Source organism: Podarcis tiliguerta (genome assembly GCF_965153285.1).
Source record: "Podarcis tiliguerta genome assembly, chromosome: 1".
Classification (NCBI taxonomy): Eukaryota; Metazoa; Chordata; class Lepidosauria; order Squamata; family Lacertidae; genus Podarcis; species Podarcis tiliguerta.
The window spans coordinates 87837559-87849624 of record NC_139534.1 but is presented as its reverse complement, the minus strand read 5'-3'; the positions used below and the strand labels follow the sequence as shown (position 1 = coordinate 87849624).

Here is a 12066-nt window from a genome sequence, read left to right as displayed (position 1 = left end):
GTTATCCCTTGTACCCTTTAAGCATCCTGCTGTGCTCGTGGTCCCATTTCGCTGACTGAGGCAAAACAGGAAGGTGCCGCACTGTGTGAACAACACAGGCTGCTTCCTGCTCCCCACCGCCATTGCTGCCGCCACGGAAGTCTTGCTTACTGGGATCGTGCAGCTGTGGCTTCCAGGTTCCAGCTAGAGCCCTGCAAGAACATGACAGAACCTGGAAGCCGCAGCATCCAGTTCTTGCTTCTCCAGTGGCGGGGGAGGGGGCACCCACAAGGGCTCCTCTTGGAATCTATTGCCTGAGGCAACTGCCTCAGTCTGCCTCATGGACAGGCCGGCCCTGCAAAACTGTCATTCCTCTTTCTGAATGATCTAAGTATGGCAAAGATTATTATGATCTTGAATAAACGGCCCTGGTGCAGGGGGACTGTTGGATGGGAAGAGATAGATGAACAAGCAGATGGAGCTTGGAACATCACTTCTGAGTGGGCTGGGGGTCAGAAGCAGCTTGGCGCAATTGCACCAGAAGTCCACTTGCCTCTGCCCACAACATGCTTCTCTTCTCCAGCTATATGAATTATACAAATGATTTTTTAAAAACCATTTTAACTGAATAAGTCTTTTTTATTATTTCATGTGCTCCTTTGCGGGGGAGGTGGGGAAGGGGGGCCCTTTTTGAGGAACTGTGCCAGACCTCCTGGTCACTTGGAAGGGGTAGAGAGGGGTAGTCCACTTGTGACTAAGGTTTAAAATGTTTCTGTTTTAAAAACAAGCTGACATTTTTTAATGGAAGAAGTAAAAAGCCACAAATGTAAAAGCTTATGTGCCCATCAGTGCTGGTCCCATTATGGCTACTGCCTTGCATTACTTGAAAGAGGAGATGGATGTTGAATGCAGAAGCTAAACAGGTGCAGACAGAGTTCGATTGCAAAGCAAAATTCGCAGTGCATTTTGAATGTGATAGTTCTTCCATGGGGAGAAAAAAATTAAAAGATGGAAGCAGAATTTTTAGTCTAATTATAGGTTCCACTAAAGTTGATCATCTGGTTCGGTAATGGAGCAAGTACAAGAACAGCATTGTGTTCAGGTTTGCTGTTCACAGAAAAAGATGCTTCTTCCAGGCTTGGCCAAAAGAGAAGGCTGGAAAAGTGAGGTCATCAGAGGGAGAAAGGCAAGTGGACCTATCCTATGATCAGAGGCAGAACGTTGAGCATTATGCCAGGGCTGACAGTGGCATAAAATAGTTGTGATCCTATGCTCATCCAAAAGGACACTGAAAAAAGAGATTGGGAAAATTGCTGAAACATTGGTGCAAGCAGCATGACAGCATAATTGTTCTGTCCCCAGTAACCATGTTGACAAGGCAGCCAACATACACCATAGTCTAACCATGACAACCCCTGAGATTCCACAGCTAGCTGGAGGGCAATCTACACAGTTATGACAGCTCTGATCAAAGTTCACTCCTGTTTTCCTCACAGACGGCCGTCAAGATAGGATGTTGCTCAACATTAGCCATGTGAACACTTGAGTCTTTCATGTTATCCAACAAGGTATTGCCAACACTTACAACAAAATGTTGTATATCTGAGCCCTGAAATATCATTTGGCTTCCCGGGCCAGGAAGATGATGGGCTGTTATGAGAGTTGCCTGATTGAAATTGCCTGCAGTTTCTCCCTTTGACCAGTAGCCTCTGTAGCTCAATCGGTAGGGAGTCAGTGCCAGTTCTACAGGGCTCCCAGGTCAAGCTCAATGGCCTCTAACCATTAGGTTCTTTGGCCCAATCTGGGTCCGAATATGTTATATTTCAACTAAATATTGTTGCTATATGGCATCCTGAAGGTACTGCTTTTTCCTACATGTTCTAAGACTGTGGCAAAGTATGCAACCATTATACTTTCTGCCATGTTCCTGTACCAGTCTGCTTGCTCTCCCTCCTGTCTCATGGCTGCAACAAGCAGAAGTGTAGTTTCCCCCCTTGCGGTGGGTGAGGAGAAAAGTGAGCAAAGGAGAAAGCGTAGTGGCTGCATATTCTACTGGCTTGGAACTTTTAAAAGGAAGACTTGGAAAAGGCATGATAACTGGCTCACAATTTGACAATTCTCAGTTCAAAAACTGTCCACCATATTTAAGATTGTGTCAGCAATTAAATTAAAGCATCTTGTGGCTAAATTCCAGAAGCACTGTGTATCCCATGCTGCATTTAAAACAGGTACTGTTGAGTATACTCCCGCTACTCATTAGTAAGATCCTGTTGTTTTGTGGCTGAAGTATGGTACCAGTAGTTTTGTTTGTGCAAACCAAGCTTTTTTGTAGGAGGGGATATATATACCAATGGCTCCCCCCAGTGCTGGTCCAATGCATTTTGCTAATTGGGCTGGAACAAGAAATTGTGGCAAACCTGCCCCCATATTTGGGAAGTTCCTGATCCTCTCCCAGAACCAAAAGTTATTTTTTCCAGAATTATACTCCTTTTCTCTTTCACTTTCCTGTAAGCAAGATCCGTTTTCTGATCACTAAATTTTCTGATCACATGCAGCCCAGTCCAGTGCAAAGGGGTTTTGGATTGTTCTGCCATTCATCAAAGGCTGCGAAAAGAAAAGAGGGCTAAAAGCAATTTATGAACAACAAGAAGCAAATATAATAATAAATATAATAATAAATAATGACACAACTGATTATTTTAAAATACAGAAGGGCACCAGACAAGGGTGCCCACTTTCACCGTTATTATTCATTTTGGTTTTGGAAATATTAAATCAAGAAATCAGACTGGATCAAGAAATAAATGGAATATCCCTAGGAGAGAAAATATACAAAATAAGGGCATTTGCCGATGATTTAGTCTTAATGGTGGAAAACCCAAAGGAAAGCATAGCAAAGGCTCTAGAAAAAATGGGAAACTTTGGAAGGGTCTCAGGTTTTGCTTTGAATAAAGAAAAAATGAAACTAATGGTAAAAAACATGGGAGATCAAGAGAAAAAGGAACTGGTAGAAAAATTTGGATTACAAATTGTAAAAAAAGTGAAATATCTAGGAATACAAATAACAATGAAAAATATAAATTTGTTTGAAGATAATTATAAAAAAAACTGGGAAGAAACAAAAAGAGAAATGGAAACTTGGACAAGATTGAATTTAACACTCTGGGGTAGAATTTCGGCTATTAAAATGAATATTTTACCAAAACTCTTGTTCCTTTTTCAAATGATTCCCATAATAGGTAAAGATGATTGTTTTAAAAAATGGAAAACGGACCTAACAAAGTTTATATGGCAAGGCAAAAAGCCACGGATCAAATATAAATTACTAACCGACATAAAAGAGAGGGGAGGTTTTGGACTCCCAGACCTGAGACTATATCATGATGCGGCATGCTTTACTTGGATCAAGGATTGGATCAAATTGGATAACAGTGACATTTTGGATTTGGAGGGATGGAACAACAGATATGGTTGGCATGCCTATCTAATTTATAACAAAGTGGCAGTACATAAAGAATTCCTGAACCATGTAATTAGAAATGCATTATACAAGGTCTGGGTGAGATATAGAAGGTTGTTAGAATCGAAAACCCCATGGTGGGTCTCACCGTTAGAAGTAACATCTGTTAAAAAGAAGAATACTATAGGAAAAATGGCAACATACCAGCAGCTCCTAAAGGAAGAACAGGGCCAATTAAAATTAAGACCATATGAAGAGGTGACCCAATACTGTACTACATGGTTTCAATATCACCAAATTGCACAAATATTCAATCAGGATAAAACAATAGGATTTGAAAAAGATGAATCAAAATTACAAAAAGTATTATTACAAAACTCAAAAAAATATATATCCAAAATGTATAATTTCTTATTAGAATGGGAATTAAAGGATGAAGAAGTAAAAGAAGTTATGATCAAATGGGCATGTGATATAGGATATGTGATTCGGCTAGAACAATGGGAGAAATTATGGAAATATGATATTAAGTTCACGGCATGTTACACAATAAGAGAAAACTTTATGAAAATGGTGTACCAATGGTACTTAACTCCGGTAAAATTGGCTAAAATTTATAAATTAAATTCGAATACCTGTTGGAGATGTAAAAAAGAAATAGGAACAATGTTTCACATGTGGTGGAAATGCCGACCTATTAAACAATTCTGGAACGAAATTTACGAAGAACTCAAAAAGATGTTTAAAATATCTTTCAGTAAAAAACCAGAGGCATTCCTTTTAGGCTTAATTACAAACGATATTCCCGAAAATCAAAGGAAAGTATTCCTTTATGCAACAACAGCTGCCAGGATGCTTATAGCAAAAAACTGGAAAGGGAGGAAAATTCCATCAGTGAAAGATTGGCAAATTAAATTTTGTGAATACATAAATCTGGCAAGACTCACAGCATTTATAAGGGGACAATCAGACCAGAAATTATTAAAAGTATGGGGTTGTGCAAAAGAGTATATGAAAAAACATTGTTCTGGAGTAAGTATATTGGTATGTAATGAATGATGCTTTACAGGGTTAAAGGGGGGGGGGAAATGGTGTATATATATAAAAAAAGTATAAAGATGAAAGTAATTTAACCAGACACAACAATACAGTAAGAGTAAATTTACTGAGGTTTTAGAACAAAGGAAGGAAGTCAATATGTGTAAATGTACGTAGTGATATGTTTTTTTCCCCCTGTAAATGTGTGCTTTTTCATTTTCGTTTGGTTCTGTTTTGTTCCCCTTTTTTCTGTTTTTTTTTTTTTGTATGTTCCGTTTTGTTTGTTTGTATAGTATTTTTTTGGATTCAATGTTTGTAATTTTTGTTATGATTTTGCATTGAAAAAAATAAAAAATTTAAAAAATTTAAAGAAATTATAAATTTGGCCTCAGTAAACTTATGTTATGTGCCCATTTCTCAATTCCAAGAGTACATAGTTTATTGAAGTCAGGCGAGTTACCCACTTCAATGATTTTATGATTAATTAAATGTACAATTTTGCTTTTATTTTAATGAACCTTGTTGTATTCACAATCCAGATGCGTGAAATGAAAATTTTGTTCTGCAGAATTTAAATGAACATTTCACACTTGCTTAAGATCATCATCTGGTATACTATTGAGAAATGCTGTATAGGTTTATAGGGAAGTTTTTAATGTTTGGCGTTTTACTGTAGTTTTATTATTTGTTGGAAGCTGCCCAGAGTGACTGTGGCAACCCACTCAGGTGGACAGCATATAAACAGGCATTCAAGACCTTGTACCGCTGTGAGGTTGCCTGTGTAGCAGTAGTTTTTTTGGGACAAGTTCTGACAAAGACTTTAAGGTTTTCTTAGGCAAGGCCTAGATCAGATGAGTTCAGTCTGATTGGCCTGGGGAACAGCAGTCTCTGATTGGCTGAAGATTCCAGTCAGTTTTAAATTAGCTGTACCCTGAGGAGTTGGAAGAGAGAGAAAATTGATGACAGAGGTATGAGGAAAAGCTGAGAGAAAAAGTATAAAGCTAAGGTCTGGATATTATTTCAAATCAGTTTGGATATAAAGCTGCATTTATCAAATCTGCACCTTCTGAAACAATATGTGAAAAAAGCACAGCCTTTCTTTAAAATCAGACTTGTCAAAAAATTCACATGTATTCAAAAAGTCACAAGTTGCTGCAAAATGTGAAGAACTGGATTTAAGACTGAAAAAAAGAGAAGCAAAATTAACAAATCCTTCCATCCCTACTAGTGACTGAGTTGATCTGCAAAGCTACCCTGTATAAAGATCTTACTAGAGGGAGATTACACAAGTGTGAACTAAACTGTCAAAGCCACCAAAAGAAGAACTAGAGAAACTTTGGGGCATAGAAGCAGATTGTCCATGGCAGCTGGACTGGATGGCAGGAGTAAAGGCAGCAGCAGAGGTATATCTAAACCTGTGTTTATGCAAGTAAGGCTGAAAAACTGGGTATCCCTGGCATGCATATATATATATATATATATATGCTTTCGTAGATTTTCACGGGTACAGGAATGCAGGTTTTGGTGTCCTCGGGTGTCTTCCCGTGTAAAAGTTGGGGTGTCTAGGTGACGTTTCGACGAGGTCTCACTCGTCATCTTCAGGCTGGTGCTTTCGGCTTCTTGTTACTGGAACAGAGCAGGATCTCAGTGTTTGAGTTCCTATAAATACTGTTGAGGAGGTGTGGTGTATAGCCTCCAATGTTCTGGGCAGAGAGGAGGTTCCCAGGCTAGTGTGCCTTTTCTTCTTTTGTTCCTTAATTACTTGAGGGATATCTTGAGTGATTTCTTGAGTGATTTCCTGAATCCCACTTAGGTGGGTCATTAGGTGTGGATTAGTTGCTAAAGCTTTCGTGTCTTGAACTCTTGAACTTTGTGAAGAGTTTTTCTGAGAAGATGGCTGTACTGCACTTGGTTGTGCTCTGGCTTGGCTTCGTGTATAGGGGCGAGCTGTGGTTTTGTGGCCTGTGCCAGCCAGATCTGTGTAGGGATTGCAGGGGGGTGCAGCATCCGGAGGTGCCACCCTGGTTTGGCTACTGGATGGTGTCTGTAATTTATCTGTGGAGAGGGTCTGGGTTTGGGTCTGGTGTGGTTGATTGGTGATGGCGTTCTGTGTGCCTCTGGATCTGGTGTCAGATTTTGTGGGGAGGGCTAATTTCCAGATGTCTGGCAAGCGGGATGTGTCGTCACGCTTGTTCATGTTGTGAGGGTGTTTCTCTATCTCGATGGCTTCCATGATTATTCTCTTGTGGTGATGTTCCATGTTAAAGAGCAATTTGGAATCTGCAAAATTAATTTCGTGTCCTGTTTCTTTCATGTGTTGGAAAAGAGAGGACGTTTTTTCTTCTTTTTTGACGGCATTCTTGTGTTCTGCGATCCGTGCATTTATTCGTCTGTTTGTTTGTCCAATGTACGTGGCTGGGCACGTTCCTTGACGTCCTAATCTACAAAAAACCTGATGGCTCCCTAGGACACACTATCTACCGGAAAAAAACACACACCAACCGCTACTTACATGCACAATCACACCACCACCCTGCACAAATAAACTCCGTAGCCAAGACTCTCATCTCCAGAACCAAACGCCTGGCTGACGAAGACCACTTGACAACTGAGTTACAGAATCTCTCAAATGTGTTAATTGCCAATGGATACCAGCAAAACAGGGTTACGAAGCTAATCCAAAAAGAAACACCCCCCAAAAACCAAGACACAGAAGAAAACAATGGCATAGCCCTCCTTCCTTATATCAAGGGCACTACAGATAAAATTAGCAAAATCCTCCATAAACACAATATCAAAACAGCCTTTTGCACCAACCAAAAAATAGCCAATATCCTCAGAAACCCCAAGGATAAAATTCAGTTGGAAAACCAAGGGGTCTATGAAATACCCTGCAAAGTCTGCCCAGCCACGTACATTGGACAAACAAACAGACGAATAAATGCACGGATCGCAGAACACAAGAATGCCGTCAAAAAAGAAGAAAAAACGTCCTCTCTTTTCCAACACATGAAAGAAACAGGACACGAAATTAATTTTGCAGATTCCAAATTGCTCTTTAACATGGAACATCACCACAAGAGAATAATCATGGAAGCCATCGAGATAGAGAAACACCCTCACAACATGAACAAGCGTGACGACACATCCCGCTTGCCAGACATCTGGAAATTAGCCCTCCCCACAAAATCTGACACCAGATCCAGAGGCACACAGAACGCCATCACCAATCAACCACACCAGACCCAAACCCAGACCCTCTCCACAGATAAATTACAGACACCATCCAGTAGCCAAACCAGGGTGGCACCTCCGGATGCTGCACCCCCCTGCAATCCCTACACAGATCTGGCTGGCACAGGCCACAAAACCACAGCTCGCCCCTATACACGAAGCCAAGCCAGAGCACAACCAAGTGCAGTACAGCCATCTTCTCAGAAAAACTCTTCACAAAGTTCAAGAGTTCAAGACACGAAAGCTTTAGCAACTAATCCACACCTAATGACCCACCTAAGTGGGATTCAGGAAATCACTCAAGAAATCACTCAAGATATCCCTCAAGTAATTAAGGAACAAAAGAAGAAAAGGCACACTAGCCTGGGAACCTCCTCTCTGCCCAGAACATTGGAGGCTATACACCACACCTCCTCAACAGTATTTATAGGAACTCAAACACTGAGATCCTGCTCTGTTCCAGTAACAAGAAGCCGAAAGCACCAGCCTGAAGATGACGAGTGAGACCTCGTCGAAACGTCGCCTAGACACCCCAACTTTTACACGGGAAGACACCCGAGGACACCAAAACCTGCATATATATATATATATATATATATATATATATAACAAAAAGACAAGAAACACACACATAACTGGTATCCTCCATATTGCTGGAGTTGTTGTTGAAAATACACAGATTTCCTGTGTCGGTGGTCCAGACTGGTTCCTTCTTGAGTTATTGACAGAAAAATAATCAATTGTCCCGGAACAATGAAATCTAATGTCCTGGAATATCTCAAACAGTAAGATACTTACAACCATAGAATTATAGGGTTGGAAGAGACCACAAAGGTCATTGAGTCCAGCACCCTGCAATGCAGGAATCTTTTGCCCACTGTGGGGCTTGAACCCACAACCCTGAAATTAATACTCTCATGCTCTGCCAGCTGAGCCTATTATCATGCTTGCTTTGTTAGTTGATATTATTAGAATTTGTATTGTGATGCTTTCATTAGTTGGCTTTTAGTACTGTGTTTATTTTATTGCATTTTAGGATTTCTCTTAAATGGTTGGTTTACTTATTTGTTGTGCAGAGAACATATGCTATAGAGTGACTCACAAGTAAATACCATACAAAAATTGAACAGTTAGACTGATTGGAAGTTGTAGATGGCACCTAGAATAAAATTCTTCTCCAAATGCAACCTAGCCTTATACACTGAGGAGAACATTTCACTGGACTCAGATGTGATTAGTTTTCAGCTAGGTATGTATAGGATTGGGCTATTGGTCTTTAATATGAAATAGTGGATTCATGAAAAGGTGGATTCACAACAAGCATGTTTTTAACTCTCAAACTGCTGCTGACAAGTTGTTGCCCTCCAACTGTTTTGGACCATAACTTCTATCAGCCCCAGCCATTGCAGCAACAGATTGGTGAAAGCTGCTCTAAAAACTCCCTTTCATCCTGAAACTATGTGTGCTTTGTCAGCAGAAAACGAATAATGAATAAATGGCTGCATAAGTGGAAAAAATATAATAAAATGAATGAATGAAAATGAATAGGTCATATTGTAGACTAGTATTCAATACTTATAATCTACTATTGAACATAGGCATAGCACTTAAGAGTATTCAAAAGGACTTTGCATGCATTACATCAGTAATCCTTCCAGCAATAGGTCAGCGTTATTATCCCCCCACTGTAGATGGTCTGCCCAGTATGATAGTAGTCTACCTAAAGCCATTTACTGTGTTCCTGGCAGAAATGAGATTTGGCTAGAAATCTCTTTGATCCACTATACTACATAACATGATGAATAACCATTCACTGGGGAATCTCAAAGGGTGCTCCTAAACTAGAATGCTTCATGCTCCAGAATAGTTATTTAAAGCCTGACAATGGGATGCCTCTTTTTTCAAAATAATTATTCCAGCACTGGACATCCATGTAACATAGGGTTCTTCCTGACTCTCAAATGCTTTCCAATTTGGCATTCAGAAATATTTGACTCAGTTCACTGTGCAAAAGGTAAAAGGTAAAGGTACCCCTGCCCGTACGGGCCAGTCCTGACAGACTCTAGGGTTGTGCGCCCATCTCACTCAAGAGGCCGGGGGCCAGCGCTGTCCGGAGACACTTCTGGGTCACGTGGCCAGCGTGACGAAGCTGCTCTGGCGAGCCAGAGCCGCACACGGAAACGCCGTTTACCTTCCCGCTAGTAAGCGGTCCCTATTTATCTACTTGCACCCAGGAGTGCTTTCGAACTGCTAGGTTGGCAGGTGCTGGGACCGAACAGCAGGAGCGCACCCCGCCGCGGGGATTCGAACCGCCGACCTTTCGATCGGCAAGCCCTAGGCGCTGAGGCTTTAACCCACAGCGCCACCCACGTCCCTCACTGTGCAAAAACTAGGAAGCAAATTACATTGAAACAGTGCAAGGTGCTTTTAGTCAGCTACTGTAGTTTTTGGTAGGGGTATGTGGGGATAGGATGGGATACTAACAAATATTAGCATATTTTTAATTCACCAAAGTCCCTTGGGTAGATAGTGAGTTATAAAGCAACAAATAAAGGAACGAATGATTGTGACACTAACCTTAGTTTAAGTATTTGCATTCAGTTTTGCAAATTTAGGCTACAATCTTATGCCCACTTACCAGGTAGTAAGCACCATAGGTCTCAATCGACTTACTACTGAATGGGCATGAAAGGTATCTCAAAGGTCATCAGATCCAATTTGCTGCTCTGGGAAGATCCCCTAGAACAGTTGAGAGGTGTTCTTCCTTTGCCCCCCCCCCCCCCAGCATTCAATAAATATACTGTAAATATACTGTCCTAGGAATCCATTGCTTCAGTCCTTCCTTCCACATAACATTGTCCGTCTTCTCTGTGACAAGCTTTTAGTTATTAAAGAAAACCTTGCTACAGCACCTACACTGCTGCTGGGTCCTATGCAAGTTAGTAACTTCCATGTTTAGAACCATATTGTGGAAAAAATATATAAATATATGACCCTTATAGGTGTGCTTATGTTTCCTTTTGAGACAGATTGCTGTTAAGTTTCACATGGGCCGGAAGGTTTACCTTCTCCTTCGTTCAAGTAGACATACTCTTTCTACATTTTCATTTTAGATGAACAATCAAGGACACTCCTGTGATTCCCAGCCATTGTGTGGGAAGCAGTCTCCTGTGTTTCCTAATATTTCACCTCCCCCTTTATGGAATCATAGATGTAATTATTCATGAATAATTTCTTTTTGCTACGAGCTATGATGTTTTGTGCTTCTTTTCATCACAGTATCAGCTTCAACTGCATAGCAAGAATGCTATGGTCAAAGCATCTCTAAATATGGTCAAAGCAACAGGTCAAAGCATCTCTAAATATATAAAAAAAAATGGACTTCAAGGTTGCTGTGACTTAACTTGCTCCATCAGTTCAGTGGGACTTAGTCATGACTAACTTTAATTGGATCAGGGTCTTTTGTCTTAACTTGATAGCTATGTGGGGATTTCAAAATTAGAACCTGCACTTGTAGACCGCATGTTTGGAAATCAAAATTTAACATCAGAAAAGCAGCTTGTTACAATGACCAAAAGGCTTCAAGATAAATAAGGTTTAGGACCCTATGTTGGGTAGGTTGCATATACTCCTAGCACTTTCCTAATGAACAAAGCAGGTTTGACTATTCTGCAGTGTCTATAATAGATCAATGATCTGAAAGCAATTTTAATTACATGCTTGTGTTCCACTCAAAATGTTTTGACTTTGTCTGGAAGTTCAGGCATACTATAAACAGATAAATTGCTTCAGCTCAATTGAAAGTTGCAATGTTCCAGATATGTTCTGCTAAAATAATACAGAAAAGAAAGTAAATTCTATTGTCAGGGCTTTCTTTGCTATATATAGGAATTGTATTGAGGGGAAATTGCTTTTTACCCACTATTCACCCCTCTACATAGAAGGTAGAGAATGGCGGGGGTGGGGGACTCTAAAGAAGATCCGAGTGTGCCTATCTGGAATAACCAAGAAGAAACACACACATACACAAATCTGAGCACAGTAGTACAGAAGTAGAAGATAAGTGCTGACAAAGTGCTTCCAAGATGACTTGCTTTAGGAAGCTTGTATATCAGGCATGGGGATGTGGCCCTCCTGTTGGACCACAATTCCCATCATCCCTAACCATTGGCCATGTTGACTGGGGCTGATGGAAGTCCAACAGGTTCCCAGCCTGGTTGTACACAGTGTAAATACACAGTGGAACTGCAGAGGCACTTCCTACATTAGACCCAGTGAGCCCTGAAGCACAGAGACAGCATATTTTAGAGACTAAGTATGTCCTTTTTAATTTTGCCACACATTTGCGTTCATTG

The 12066-nt window shown here is 40.6% G+C and overlaps 1 long non-coding RNA gene across 5 annotated transcripts in view; it reads left to right on the top strand.

Annotated features, from left to right (window-relative positions):
• Positions 1-628: 628 nt before the first annotated feature.
• Positions 629-12066, top strand: part of LOC310685652 — a 36730-nt gene continuing 25292 nt past the window's right edge. For 2 of the 5 annotated variants that reach the window (XR_014515383.1, XR_014515384.1), the window contains exons 1-2: positions 629-1547; positions 5706-5880. This is a non-coding gene — a long non-coding RNA (uncharacterized lncRNA). Of the gene's footprint in view, positions 1548-5705; positions 5881-10824; positions 10908-10990; positions 11996-12066 lie in introns of those variants that run through there. The other 3 variants (XR_014515386.1, XR_014515387.1, XR_014515385.1) reach the window with 3 other exon arrangements.